The sequence below is a fragment of the Ailuropoda melanoleuca genome, chromosome 3 (genome assembly GCF_002007445.2).
Source record: "Ailuropoda melanoleuca isolate Jingjing chromosome 3, ASM200744v2, whole genome shotgun sequence".
In the NCBI taxonomy this organism is placed as follows: domain Eukaryota; kingdom Metazoa; phylum Chordata; class Mammalia; order Carnivora; family Ursidae; genus Ailuropoda; species Ailuropoda melanoleuca.
In genome coordinates, this window is record NC_048220.1 from 61026366 (window position 1) to 61039848 (window position 13483).

Here is a 13483-nt window from a genome sequence, read left to right on the forward strand (position 1 = left end):
AAAAGCCCAGGTAACAAAGGAAAAAATAACACTACATCAAACTTAAAAACTTCTGCACATCCAAGCACACAATCAACCAACTGAAAAAGCAACCTATGGAATGGGAGAAAACATTTGCAATCATATACCTTATAAAGATTTAATGTGCAGAATATATAAAGAACCTCTACAACTCAACAACAACAAAAAACAAATAACCTGGGGAGGCAAACCATTCGAGACTCTTAACCCTAGGAAACAAACTAAGGGTTGCTGGAGGGGAGGTAGGTGGGGGGATGGGGTAACTGAATGATAGGCTTTAAGGAGGGCACTTGAGGTAATGAGCACTGCGTGTTGTATGCAACTGATGAATCACTATATTCTACCTCTGAAACTAATAACATAGTATATGTTAATTAAATTGAATTTAAATAAATTTTATTTTTTATTTATCATTAATTTTTTTTAAAGATTTTATTTATTTATTTATTTGACAGAGAGAGACAGCCAGCGAGAGAGGAAACACAAGCAGGGGGAGTGGGAGAGGAAGAAGCAGGCTCCTAGCGGAGGAAACTGATGTGGGGCTCTATCCCGGAACGCTGGGATCACGCCCTGAGCCGAAGGCAGACGCTTAATGACTGCGCCACCTAGGCACTCCTAAATAAATTTAAAAAAAATTTTTTTATTTAAAAAAAGAATAAAATGTATATATATATACACACACACACGCACACACGCTGTACACACACACACACAGAAATGTTATTTTGACTTGAAAAGGATGGATATCCTGCCACATGCTGCCACATGAATAAACCTTGAGGACATTGTCAAGTGAAATAAGCCAATCACAAAAAAGTCCATACTGCATGATTCCACTTACATGAGGCATCTAAAGTAGTCAAGTTCATAGAAACAAAAAGTAAAATGGTAGTTACCAGTGGCTAGGTAGAGGGAGAAAAGGGAGTATTTTCTTTTTAAGATTTTACTTATTTATTTGAGAGAGAGAGAATGAGACAGAGCACAAGAGGGGAGAGGGTCAGAGGGAGAAGCGGACTCCCCGCTGAGCAGGAAGCCTGAGGCGGGACTTGATCCCAGGACTCTGGGATCATGACCTGAGCCGAAGGCAGTCGCCTAACCAGCTGATTCACCCAGGTGCCTGGGAGTATTTTTGTTCAATGGCAATAGATTCAGTTTTGCAAGATGATAGGGTTCTAGGGCTCCGTTGCACTGCACAAGCAACATGAGTATACTTAACACTACTGAACTATACGCTATGGTCAATTTTATGTTATGTGTTTTTTAACCACAATTAAAAATTTTAAAGACATTGAATAACTCAACATGCATTAGCCAAAATAAGATTTTGCCAAATTTTTCACTATTAAAAATGTTTTGAAATGAATTACAAAAATACATCTTTACAAATTTTTTGAGGTTTATTTATTTATTTTTTATTTATGATATGTTAGTCACCATACAGTACATCATTAGCTTTTGATGTAGTGTTCCATGATTCACTGTTCACGTATAACACCCAGTGCTCCATGCAATACGTGCCCTCCTTAATACCCTTCACTGGGCTAGCCCATCCCCCCTAAAAACCTCCCCCCTAAAACCCTCAGTTTGCTTCCCCGGGTCCATAGTCTCTCATGGTTCATTTCCCCCTCACTTCCCCCCCCATCATTTTTCCCTTCCTTCTCCTAACGATCTCCCTGCTATTCCTTACATTCCACAAATAAGTGAAACCATAGGATATGTGTCTTTCTCTGCTTGACTTATTTCACTTAGCATAAACTCCTCCACTCCCGTCCATGTTGCTGCAAATGTTGGGTAATCATCCTTTCTGATGGCTGAGTAATATTCCATTGTATATATGGACCCACATCTTCTTTATCCATTGTCTGTTGAAGGGCATCTTGGCTCCTTCCACAGTTTGACTATTGTGGACATTGCTGCTATGAACATTGAGATACATATGGCTCTTCTCTTTACTACATTTGTATCTTTGGGGTAAATACCCAGTAGTGCAATTGCTGGGTCATAGGGTAGCTCTATTTTTAACATCTTGAGGAACCTCCACACTGTTTTCCAGAGTGGCTGTACCAACTTGCATTCCCACCAACAGTGTAAGAGGGTTCCCCTTTCTCCACATTCTCTCCAACATTTTTTGTTTCTTGCCTTGTCAATTTTTGCCATTCTAACTGGTGTAAGGTGGTATCTCAATATGGTTTTGATTTGAATTTCCCTGATGGCTAATGATGCTGAACATTTTTTCATGTGTCTGTTAGCCATTCGAATGTCTTCATTTGAAAAATGTCTGTTCGTATCTTCTGCCCATTTTTTTTATTTGATTATTTGTTTCTTGGGTGTTGAGTTTGAGAAGTTCTTTATAGATCTTGGATACCAGCCTTATCTGTAGTGTCATTTGCAAATATCTTCTCCCATTCCGTGGGTTGCCTCTTTGTTTTGTTGACTGTTTCCTTTGCTGTACAAATTTTTGAAAGAAGAACAGTATAATTTCAAAGTGTCTAATAGAGGAAGTCAGTAACATACACAAAGTCAAAGTTTGAAAAATCTGGGTATAGGCAATTGGACAAAGCAGAATGTCCACTTTATCCTAAGATATTTTCTACTTATATTTGTTTCCAGGATATTCAGAGCATATTCATCTTTTGTTGGATAGCTGATTAGCATTTTTATCATTTTGTGCTCCTGATATTTTTTTTCTTTTCTTTTTTTTTTTGTTTAAACAAATGTGCACCATGATGGATCAAAAATAAGACAAATACTGTGAATATGAAAGCTGCAGTTTGCAATATACTATATCTAGAACCCTGGGCAGGTGAATTAGACAGAAGCTGTAGCCATTCTAATTAATCAATCAGGTAATATCATGACACACTGGCTTACAGCATCAAAACTGTCCATTTAAGTTTCCTTTTTTTCTTAATGATCAGAGGTCCCACGTTGTCTACAATCTCTTCATTGTGTTTTGTGTGAGACCCATCACAGAATGGGAACTTTCTGGACCTCAAACAATGGCAGTACACAGCTTTATCTCCCAAGTCCTCCGTGTCAAAAGCATGTACTATCTTGGGGTTGTCTTTCTGGATGTGAAGGTTTACCACAGATTTGTCCCAATGATCTTTAACATAAAATCTTTGTAGGCTAGATAATGAATTGCAGCTGTCTCAGCAGCAGTGGTAACTGCTGTGATCTATTCAACTCATACCTGGAAGTCAGATTCATGGCTCCATTGCTTGCAAGGTGTGTGCACAGGACACTAGGCACAAAACAGGCTCTCAAGGAGGGCCCTAGTAAGGGTGAAAAAAACATCCTACATGCACTGACTCCAGGCCAGTAAGGTGCAAATGCCGAGGTGGTTGGTTAGCACGTGTGTGCTTCTGATATTTTTAATATCCACCTATCAATCTGTCTTTATCTATCCATGCACCCATTCATTCATTCCTTCATTCATCCCTCTAAGTATATATAATTTTCCTCCTTACTTTCCTTCCTTCCACCCTGCAATACCTGTGGGTGCTTACCATGGCCATATGTTCCCAAATACTTTAATTCTCTAAGAACTTAAAGAATACTGAAAGATTTATAAAGAATTTTTAGGAATTACCATAATATTGATGAGACTATGGACATACCTTGTGCTTTCTTACTATCTAAAAATCCCCCATATGAAAAGCAACAGCAAATGTGACTCATCCTTTCCTCAGTCTAAATGACAAAAGGTATCTGCATTGTGATTCAATTACTCCCTTACTATTAACAACTATTGCATTTGCTGTTCTTCACACTAGTTGCTGTGTCAGGGCAACTGCACATTTTGCACAGTGTTCCCTAGCAAATGTTTTGAAATTTACCCTCCAGAGACCATCTGCTATAAATGGGCTTCAGTGGAGTTAATGAATATTTTATTACTCTCTTGCCTTTTTTTGGTTTAAAATGGAAAACATGGGTTAAGTGTGAAGTGTCAAATTAACAATAATGTTTCACTGAACCATTCATTTTCTGAAAAAGTTTTGTTAAGTATACGTGTGTATTTCATGTAATCAGTTTATTAATGTGAATATATACCAGGAAAACATGAGTGACTCAATATGAAATCTTGAATACTTTCTAGGCATAATTTCTGGCACTATAAACACATCACTTTTGATTGACTTGAAATAAGGCAGTCATTGACTGGTTCAATGAATCTGATAGGTCATATGTTCTCTTGAAAGTCAAATGCCTTGAGAAAATTTTCTGCAGTAAGATTATTCACCACACACCATTTTTTTCTGTTGTCACTGTTTGATCATCTTTTGCTTTGTGGCCATGTAAAATAGTGCTGAACTTCTCAAGTCATTCATTATTTGCCTATCAGAGAATTACTGTGAGTTTTGGGTCAAACTTAGGGCTTTAGCCTTCAAAATTCCTTCTTTCTAAAATAAAGAACTATTGGTTAAACAATGTTATATAACATCACATCTTTGCATTCCAGCAACTTCACAAGTTTTCTGTGGTTTTAAAAACAGATGAGCTGAAATATTATGTGAGATTTAATGACTTCATGTTGCTCTGGTCACAAGTTACAATTAAAAAATATCTACTAAAGATCTGTGTGTCTGATACAATGTTACAATTTTCAGATATATCATCTCATTTTATCCCCACACTGATTTAATGAGAATAGATATCATCTACATTTTATAGTTGAGGAAGTTCAAATTTGGAAAAGCCAACCAATTTATCCAAGGCCACCCACTTTTAAGTTGAAGTTTGGGTTAGTCTAATGCAAAAGCCTAGGTTTTCTGTTTTATCATGTGGACTCCAGGCTAATACTGATAGCCCTTCATAACATGAATACAGTTATTTTTAAATTAAAAATTTTAAAAATTCACGTTGATTTTTAAAAAGAAAAGTAGAAAGGAAGAGAAAATTATGAGTTCTTATTACGTGGTAAACATTATGTAAGATACTGTCAAATACTTTCTACTGAATCCTTAAAATAAAAATTAGATTATTTCTATAGTAAATATGATAGGTATGGTTGGAATTCTGAATTCTAGACTTCATTTCTAGTTAACATAATCCCTGCTTTTCTTAATTAGGTGGATAATTTATTTTTTAACCTCAGTTAAACATTACAGATAATGCATGTTTTGCTTTTAGGTATCAGGATTGAGCCACTTTTTTTTTTTGCTGGTTTTATTTATTTACTTACCAAATATTCACTGAGTGCATATAATAGGCCAAGTAGCCTTCTAGGTGCTCAAGTTGTAGATAAAAAATATCTATCCCTATAGAGCTTACATTGTACTGAATTTCATCTCTAAAACCAACTCATATACTACATGGAAAAATACTAGTTATAGACAATATGCCTATTTGGTAACATTCATCTACCATTGGTTTGACTCAAGAGGTCAGAATCATCAAAACATCAAACTTAAGTTGTATTTTAATCTGCCAGTTGGTAAAACAATTTCTTCCTTTTTTTTTAACCTCAAGAGAATGAGTAGAAAAAGTGCTCACATGTTTACCTGAAACAAACTTTCCTTGCATCAACAAATAACATCAATAGCAAATTCTGAGACTGAGTAAGTAGCAGTGTTACTGATCTTCTTTTAATTTTTTTTTTTGTAGCGTCTTTTGCTTTCTTATCCCTACCTCTATGCCTAAGGCCTAAGAGACCTGCTTTACATGGGTTTCATTATCTCACACCTTCTTACATTTATTCTTTATTTATTACTGCTCCTAGTGACATTTCTCTCTGTTTCTCCATCATTTTCTTCCATCTGAATGCATGGCATGAAAAGTTTCAAAGTTGTTACGTGTGTGAAGGAGTCTAGTTTCTGTGGTTACAATGTTCTCATATAATAATGTGATGTTGAGCATACATATTGAGCCATCACAAGTGTCATTCAGTCTTTACAATTTATCATTACATGTATACAACAGTTGACTTCCTTCTTTGACTACTTAAACAGTTTAAAAAGATAGAAAAGTATAAAAACTTAGGGGACATTTCCCCAGAAAGTACAAATACTATACCCATCCTAGTCAAAAGCAGACAGCTCAGAAATAAAAAAAGGAGATAACGATAATTTCCAAGAGAGCTATTTACATGCTCTTTCTTTAACCTAAACACAGAAGAGCATGAAAATAGGAAAACCACTGTTAGGTAGAAAGCTGGCTATATTTAACTTTTGCTGCTGGTGTGTAATGAACACGGAAAGGAAACTCTGATCCCAAGACTTCTGGGTATAAGAGGTGGAGTTTGTTCTCTTCTTGCCAAAGCCACTGCAGCAAACAAAGACCTTTAAAAAATGTCCCTAGTAGAAGACTTACTTACAGAATTGGGAAGCTCAGTATGAAATTGCAACATTGGCATATCCCTGTGCATTAGAAAATAGAAATAGAAACAGCTTGTTATATAGATTTATAATTGGTGAATACTCTAAACTTTTAAAATCAAAACTTGGAATAACATGCTGTTAGCTTATGAATTTCACATGGGTAAGCAGTTGACATGAATTGGATTGGATCAGCCTGAAAAGGGATACGGATGATGCTCATGGAATGACACAGAGCCACATGACTCAAAAGGAAATGGTTACATCAAACAGCTCCAGAGCCATTATACGTAGTTACACCCTAACTAAAGACGATTGTTACACCAGACATTCCCTCCTTCCTTCATTCATTTATTTATTGGGAATTAATAACTCATTACGATCTAGGGACTAACACAGGTGCTGGAGATACAGCAGTGAACAAAAAACATAGAATCTCTTCCTCAGAATTCACCCTTTAGTTATTTATGTATAGTTTTGGTAGTCTGGTGTTATTTGTATAGTGGTAGAGACTCCTTGCTGCCTATTCCATATCCACTCACCTCTTTTCCTTTTAAAGAAATCTCTCTCTGTATTATCGACGGTGCCATTGTACTCAGATAAAACAATATTTCCCACCTTCCCTTTAAAAGAGAGATGTCCAATAAAATGTCAGCAAAGTCAATGCATGAAGCTTCCAGCAAAGTTCTTTAACTGAGAGAGAGATCCCTGTGCACTTTTTTCCTTCTTCCTTCCTTCTACATGGAATGTGAATAGGATGGCTGGAGCTGAACAGTTATTTTGAAACCATGAGACAACTTGCACATAGAATAATATTCTAAACATGTACAGGAGAAAAATCAAAGGAGTCTAATTTTTAGTGAAATCTCAGAGTGACCACAGAAGTTCAGGAAAGCCTACCTCTGAATTTCTTCCACATGAAAAATAAAGTCATTTATTCATCTTAAATTATTGAGTTTTTTAAAATATGCCATTTCTTTCTAATCTTGATATATACATATACATATATATATATATATATATATATATATATATAATTCTAACACAAACATGAATTTATATACACGCTGAGATGTTATTCCAATTGTGGGCTTGGTTATTTTCAGTTAAAACTTCCACACACCCCTACCATTCCAGCTTTATAAAGCTTTCTGTTGAAAGGCTGCTTTGAGATGTTTTAAGGAAAGAGACACAATTAGAGAAACTGGATGGCCATTCTAAGCAGTTTTTGGTATTCAGGAGGGATAAACTAGCCAAGAAGAGCCCCTTCCCCAATGAAGTTCAAGATAAGCTACTCCTATTTGATATCTTCTACATTTGCTTTGATTTCAGTTTTATCATTTTGTAAATTCTTAAAACAAATCTTCTAGGTCATAGAATTCATTGTTTAAGCACCTTTAGTAATTTTCTTTGTTTACGAGTATCTTCTGTCTTCAGTACAATTACCCTTGCATGTAAGAACACTACCTCTTCATGTTATTTCAGCCACTGGACTCAGATTAGGACAGGATATTCAATTACTAATGAGGTGATTGTATGGCCCAGGGATCCATATTTAGTGAACAAAACATGCTATTTTGATTTTATTGGAACATTTAAAGTTTGTTTTTAAAACAGGTACTCATATGAGCAACTTCTTATAAGATAAATGTTCTCGAATAACCCATAAAAGTTTCATCGTTTGTTGCAAACTACAAGAGAATTTTTAGAAGAATATCTTTAGAGGAGATCTCAGTGACAAGTTTAGTGTTACCAGTCAACATGGGGCTCTATTTTTCTTTCATTCAGCAGATCTTTCTTGAGGACCCTCTACCCAGCAAGCATTAATGTAAGCTAAAGAGGAGGGGTGAAATGGGTGGGATGCAGTAAGACAAAAACTGCACCATAAAGAACTATTCTAACTGGGAAAGCAGACTACAAACAAAAATGCAAATGTATAATATAATTTTAGATAATGAGAGTAAAAAGTTCTAGAATGAAATTAAAGCAGAATGGGAAGAGAGAGAATGATGGGGATGAGGACTACTTTTCCACATGCAGGTAGCAAAGCCAGCAAAACAAAGCACTAGAAAAACAGATGCCAGAGCCTGGGGTAGGTATGCACTGGGTTTACTCCAGAAAGGTTAGTGTGTCTGGATGGCTATGAGTGAGGCAAAATGCTAGGGGCAGAGCTCCCAACGGGAGGCAGAAAACAGATTGTTCGGGATTTAGGAGGTAAAAGTATGAGTTTGCATTGTACTCCAAGGGTAATGGGAAGTGACTAGAAAGTTTTAATCAGGGCAATCCATCATCAGATTTACATATTAAATTGTTCTTCTGGCTACAAGGTAAAGGACAGAGGGTTTGGAGAGCCTGAGAGGAAGCCGAGAGACCAGGTGAGAGATGACAAAGGCAGTTCAGGTAAGAAAGAATGTACAGTGGACTGGGAGAATAGTGTTGAGAAGTCAAGAGGGGCCACATTTAGAAAATATTCAGCAGGTAGAATTGAGAGGACTTTCTGACATAGGTGGTGTGGTGGCAGTGTTCTTTTTAGGGTTAACATACAGAGCAGTACACTAAGGTACTGAGAAAAAAATGTTCTCATTTCATCCAGAGAAAACACAGCTTTGCTTAAAATAGTTTGCCTTTCAAATGAATGACCTGTCAGTGGATAAAGGGAGTCATAGAATACTTTATAAAGAATTCTTATTGGTGGCTAATAATTCTTAAAGTGGCTAATCAAGAGGTAGAGGGAGAAAAATAAGAATGTTAATTTTTATGATGATCATTATTTTGTGAACAATTTATATTATCTGGATTTTTAAAATACCAATTTTGTATGTTGCTGCTTTTATTTTGCCTAAGACTTTCACTTTGTCCTCTGGCAACTGGCAATTTTAATTATAGTAAGAAAAATTTTTAAAAATTGACAACTTAAAAATTTATAAAACCAGACTGGTTAAGTTGAAAGCACTCTGTAGCACGTTAGCTATACTTCATTTCTGAGTTATTGGGTACCATCAGAAATGTAGACATTCCGAGGAAGGAGCACATATCAGAAAATTGACAGCTTTGTGGAGGGCTTGAAAGGTAGGAGTAAGATATATTTTTAAAAATACCAGAGAAAAGGAGTGAAGCTTCCCAAACGTAGAGGACTCAGTGATTAAGCGTGTTGTCAATAGATTCTGACAGCAGGTATGCAGTGAGACTTTGGGTATTTCACACATGGGCACTATTGCACCAGACAGGGAAACACATACCCACTCATTAGCTCACTGAATTTGATGAGTTTACTCCAGTTCCCATATAGTCAACACTATTAGGATTTAATGGTATTTATTGTTGATTCCACTGGGAATATCTATCTGGAATATGGCTGATTTGTGACCAAGTACAGTGAGAGGTGAATCTCCTGGTGGTAGGGAGGTACGCAGATAGGTCGACAGCCACTGAAGCAACTGTGGCTAGACTACTGTACCCACAAGAGGGTGAAAATATTTAATATGCCCTTGTGTAACATTCCTGGGTTGGTTTTTTTTTTATATACAATAGCTCTTACTTAGAGATTCTTTGCAATTTTAGAAATTAAAAACTAAAAAGGAACTGATGAACAAAATAACTTCACAGAGATCATTTTGGAAGCACTCAAATTTTAACACTAAATTCTCATTAAAAGTCTCAATATGGGAAACTTCTAAAAATGATTCATGATCAAATGATATCAGCAGTAGCAGTTTTTGCCAAGATAAAGCCTGACCTTTCTAACTTAGGCTAGATTATCAGGTTCACTGGGGAGAATAATGACACTTATAGTTGGAATCAGTAGTTAGCAATTAGGGACTGTGTATTATAATAATTTCATTTAGCATTTGAACAACTTTCAGATGTGATTTTTATCTCCATTTCATAAGATAAAGAAACAGAGGTTCAAAAAGATAAATATTATCTGGGACTTGCAAAGTAAAGTAACTGGTGGAACTATGATTCAAACTCACTCTTTTCATGGTATTCCCACACCCTTCTTTCAGTAAGTCTCTTCTTTAGCAGTAGGGAATCTTCATTAGATTGAAAGAAATGGTTAGAAGGTAAATTTCTACTCATAAAACAGGAAGCATCTTCTATCTATTAACCACTCTTCGAGTACAAGAGACTTTCTTAGGAGGTATTGAGATCTCTGTCAACTGTAACATCACATGAGTCTATTACTATATTCTATATTCATGTTGAAAGAAATTAGGAATGGGATTTTATCATGCAATGCAATTTATTACAAAAAGGGAGTCAGGTAGGTATATATCACCTACTAACTGCTAACAGCACCCAGGGAAGTTAAAGAAAGATAGGCCTGTCTCCTCTTCGCCACTGCGCAAAGACACCAGACTGACACTGTTCATCTTTAGTTACCTTGCAGAGTAGTAAGGGATGAGACCAGGGTAGGATTGTGAATACCATCCACGGGGAGCTACGCATGAGTTGACTGATGTGTTGCTCAGATCAACCAGTAAAGAAAATGCACCAGCTGGTTTCTGATCCCACAAGTGCTACTCTTATCTTTTGGAAGTTTCAAAATGAGATGATATTTACTTTATATCTTCACCAAAGCACATTCTATCTTCTGATAGAAACTGAACCAAAATTGTTGGTCTGCCTAGTGACTCAAACTACTCTACATTGTTCTGAGTCCAATACAAATATATATAAGAGAAAAAAATGCTCCCCTAACCTAATGACAAATGTCTTATGACATAGATACTTCTCATTCAGCTGATGCATTAGAACCACCCCAGTTATATTCCTATTTTGTGAGAAGTTGCACTTCCTCTAACTTGTTTCCATCTTGACCTTCATCGATAGCTCTGATGAATTTATTTGTAACTCTTTTATATTCATACATAAATAGAAGTTATGGTTCTACCATTAAATAACATCTACTTAAACTTCAAGTATTATAGATACTGATAGCGATGAGAAAATTAACAGAAAGCTGAAAGATTTCTCAAGATGCTTTTGAAATATATTTGCCTCTGCTCTCCAACCTCTTCAGATGAATTGTGCTTTATCATCTAGCCTATGTACTATGGTTTCTTTCACAATATATTTTTTAAAAAGATTATATTTATTTATTTTGAAAGAGACAGAGAGAGCACAAGCAGAGGGAGCAGCAGAGGGAGAGGGAGAAGCAGACTCCCTACTGAGTAGGGAGCCCAATGTGGGACTCGATCCCAGGCCCCTGGGACTATGACTTGAGCTGAAGGAAGAGGCTTAACCAACTGAGCCACCCAGGCAAGCCTTTCACAATATACTCTAATAGCAAGTATTACTGCATCAGGTAAGAATGAACTTGGATGACATAGTGCAATACTTAGATGACAACGTTAGTAATACAAACAAATAAAAGAGGGTTTTTTTTCCCATCATTAAAGAGAAAGCTATAGAATAGAACTGAGGCCACTACCAGGAAAGGGGTATATTAGGCTCTCTTCATTATTAATGCTTATTATCTGATGTGAATATTAAAATACTAGCATATATAAGAAATAGAAACTACACTGACTTTGACAAACATTGGTAAGGATGTGCAGCGCCCTCGTACTGTCACACTGCTTGTTGGAATATAAAATGGTTCAACCACTGTGGTAAATAGTTTGGTAGTTTCTTAGAATTTTAAATATATATCTATCAAATGATCCATTCATTCTACCCTACATATTCCTCAGGGTGTAAACGTACCCATCCATTAAAGATCTCTATGCAGGGGGGCCCTGGGTGGCTCAGATGGTTTAGCGTCTGCCTTTGGCTCAGGTCATGATCCCAGGGTCCTGAGATCGAGCCCCGCATCCAGCTCCCTGCTCAGCGGGAAGCCTGCTTCTCCCTCTCCTTCTACTGCTCCCCTTGCTATGCTCTCTTGCTCTCTCTGCCAAATAAATAAATAAAATCTTAAAAAAAAAGACTTTTACCACTAAAAAAAAAAATAGATCTATATGCAGATGTTCATAGCAGCCTTATTTGTTATAGCCCCAAACCGGAAACAACACCAATCTCCATCCACAGGTGAGCAGATAAGCAAATGTGGTATACTCATATGAGGACACACTATTCAGCAATGAAAAGGAAGGAATTATTGATGTGTGCTACAAGGTGGATGAATTTCAAAAGTATGCTTAGTGAAGGAGTATATGCTGTATGATTCCATTCATGTAAAATATTAAAAAATACACAAACTAATCTGTAGTGGCAGAAAGCAGATCAATGGTTGCCTGGGGAACCAGGTAGGCAAATGACAGATTACCAAGTAGCCCAAGGAAATTTTGAGGAGCGAGGGATATATTCATGATCTTGGTTTTGTTGATATTTTAATGGATGAACACATATTTCAAAACTTACATTCTATACTTCTGATATGTGCAGCTTATTATATGTCAATTATATCTTAATAAAGTTACTAAAAAAACTACAGTACATAATAGAGTTGCTTGTTTTGGAAGAAAAATATTTATACTTAAGGCTCAAAGTGATATGTAAGAAGTCTTCTTAGCATTTAGTTAACACATTCAGAAGAAAGACCACTTTTTAAAAAATGATGCAAAATGCCAAACAACAGTGAACATGTATTACTCTGAAAATGTCCTCTTGTCTATCCCCAATGCCAATTTTTAATTATAGGATTCATCCAATCATTTCAAGGAGCTGATGTTGGAAACCTACAAATGAAAAAAACTCATATGCAAAACCTTTACCTCTGTTCACACTAGATAATATATTTGGTCCACGGTCAGCTTCATTTTAGTTCCACCTCTATTAAAAGCAAAATGGACTTTTACAATGAAAACTAACCTCCTTTCTAATGAAATTGGAATCTGCTGCTGTTTACAATGAAATGTTACCCAAGCCCCAATCGTGCATCATGTAGTAATATTAACAGCCACTTGGGACAGTACTCACCTCCAGGAATAAAGGCGTTGTCGTCTAGAATGCCTCTTCATTTAATGATCCTCAGCCATGCTGTGCTTTGCAGTGAAGACACTTCTTTATTCAGTATCAATATATCCCTCTCCTGGTAGTAGCCTCAGTTCTATCCTGTATCTTTCATGATGAAAAAAAAAACCCAAAAGCCTCTTTTATTTGTTTGTATTACTAATGTTCTTTGTCACCTGAGTATTGCACTA

General features: G+C 36.3%; 2 long non-coding RNA genes across 4 annotated transcripts in view; one reads left to right on the top strand and one right to left on the bottom strand.

The window, feature by feature from the left end:
- The window catches only part of LOC117801394, a 146634-nt gene that overhangs the window by 7034 nt on the left and 126117 nt on the right, over window positions 1–13483 (top strand). The window lies entirely within an intron of this gene.
- The window catches only part of LOC117801395, a 32264-nt gene that overhangs the window by 6183 nt on the left and 12598 nt on the right, over window positions 1–13483 (bottom strand). The window contains exon 2 of the long non-coding RNA XR_004623887.1: window positions 13260–13400. This is a non-coding gene — a long non-coding RNA (uncharacterized LOC117801395). The remainder of the gene's footprint in view (window positions 1–13259; window positions 13401–13483) is intronic.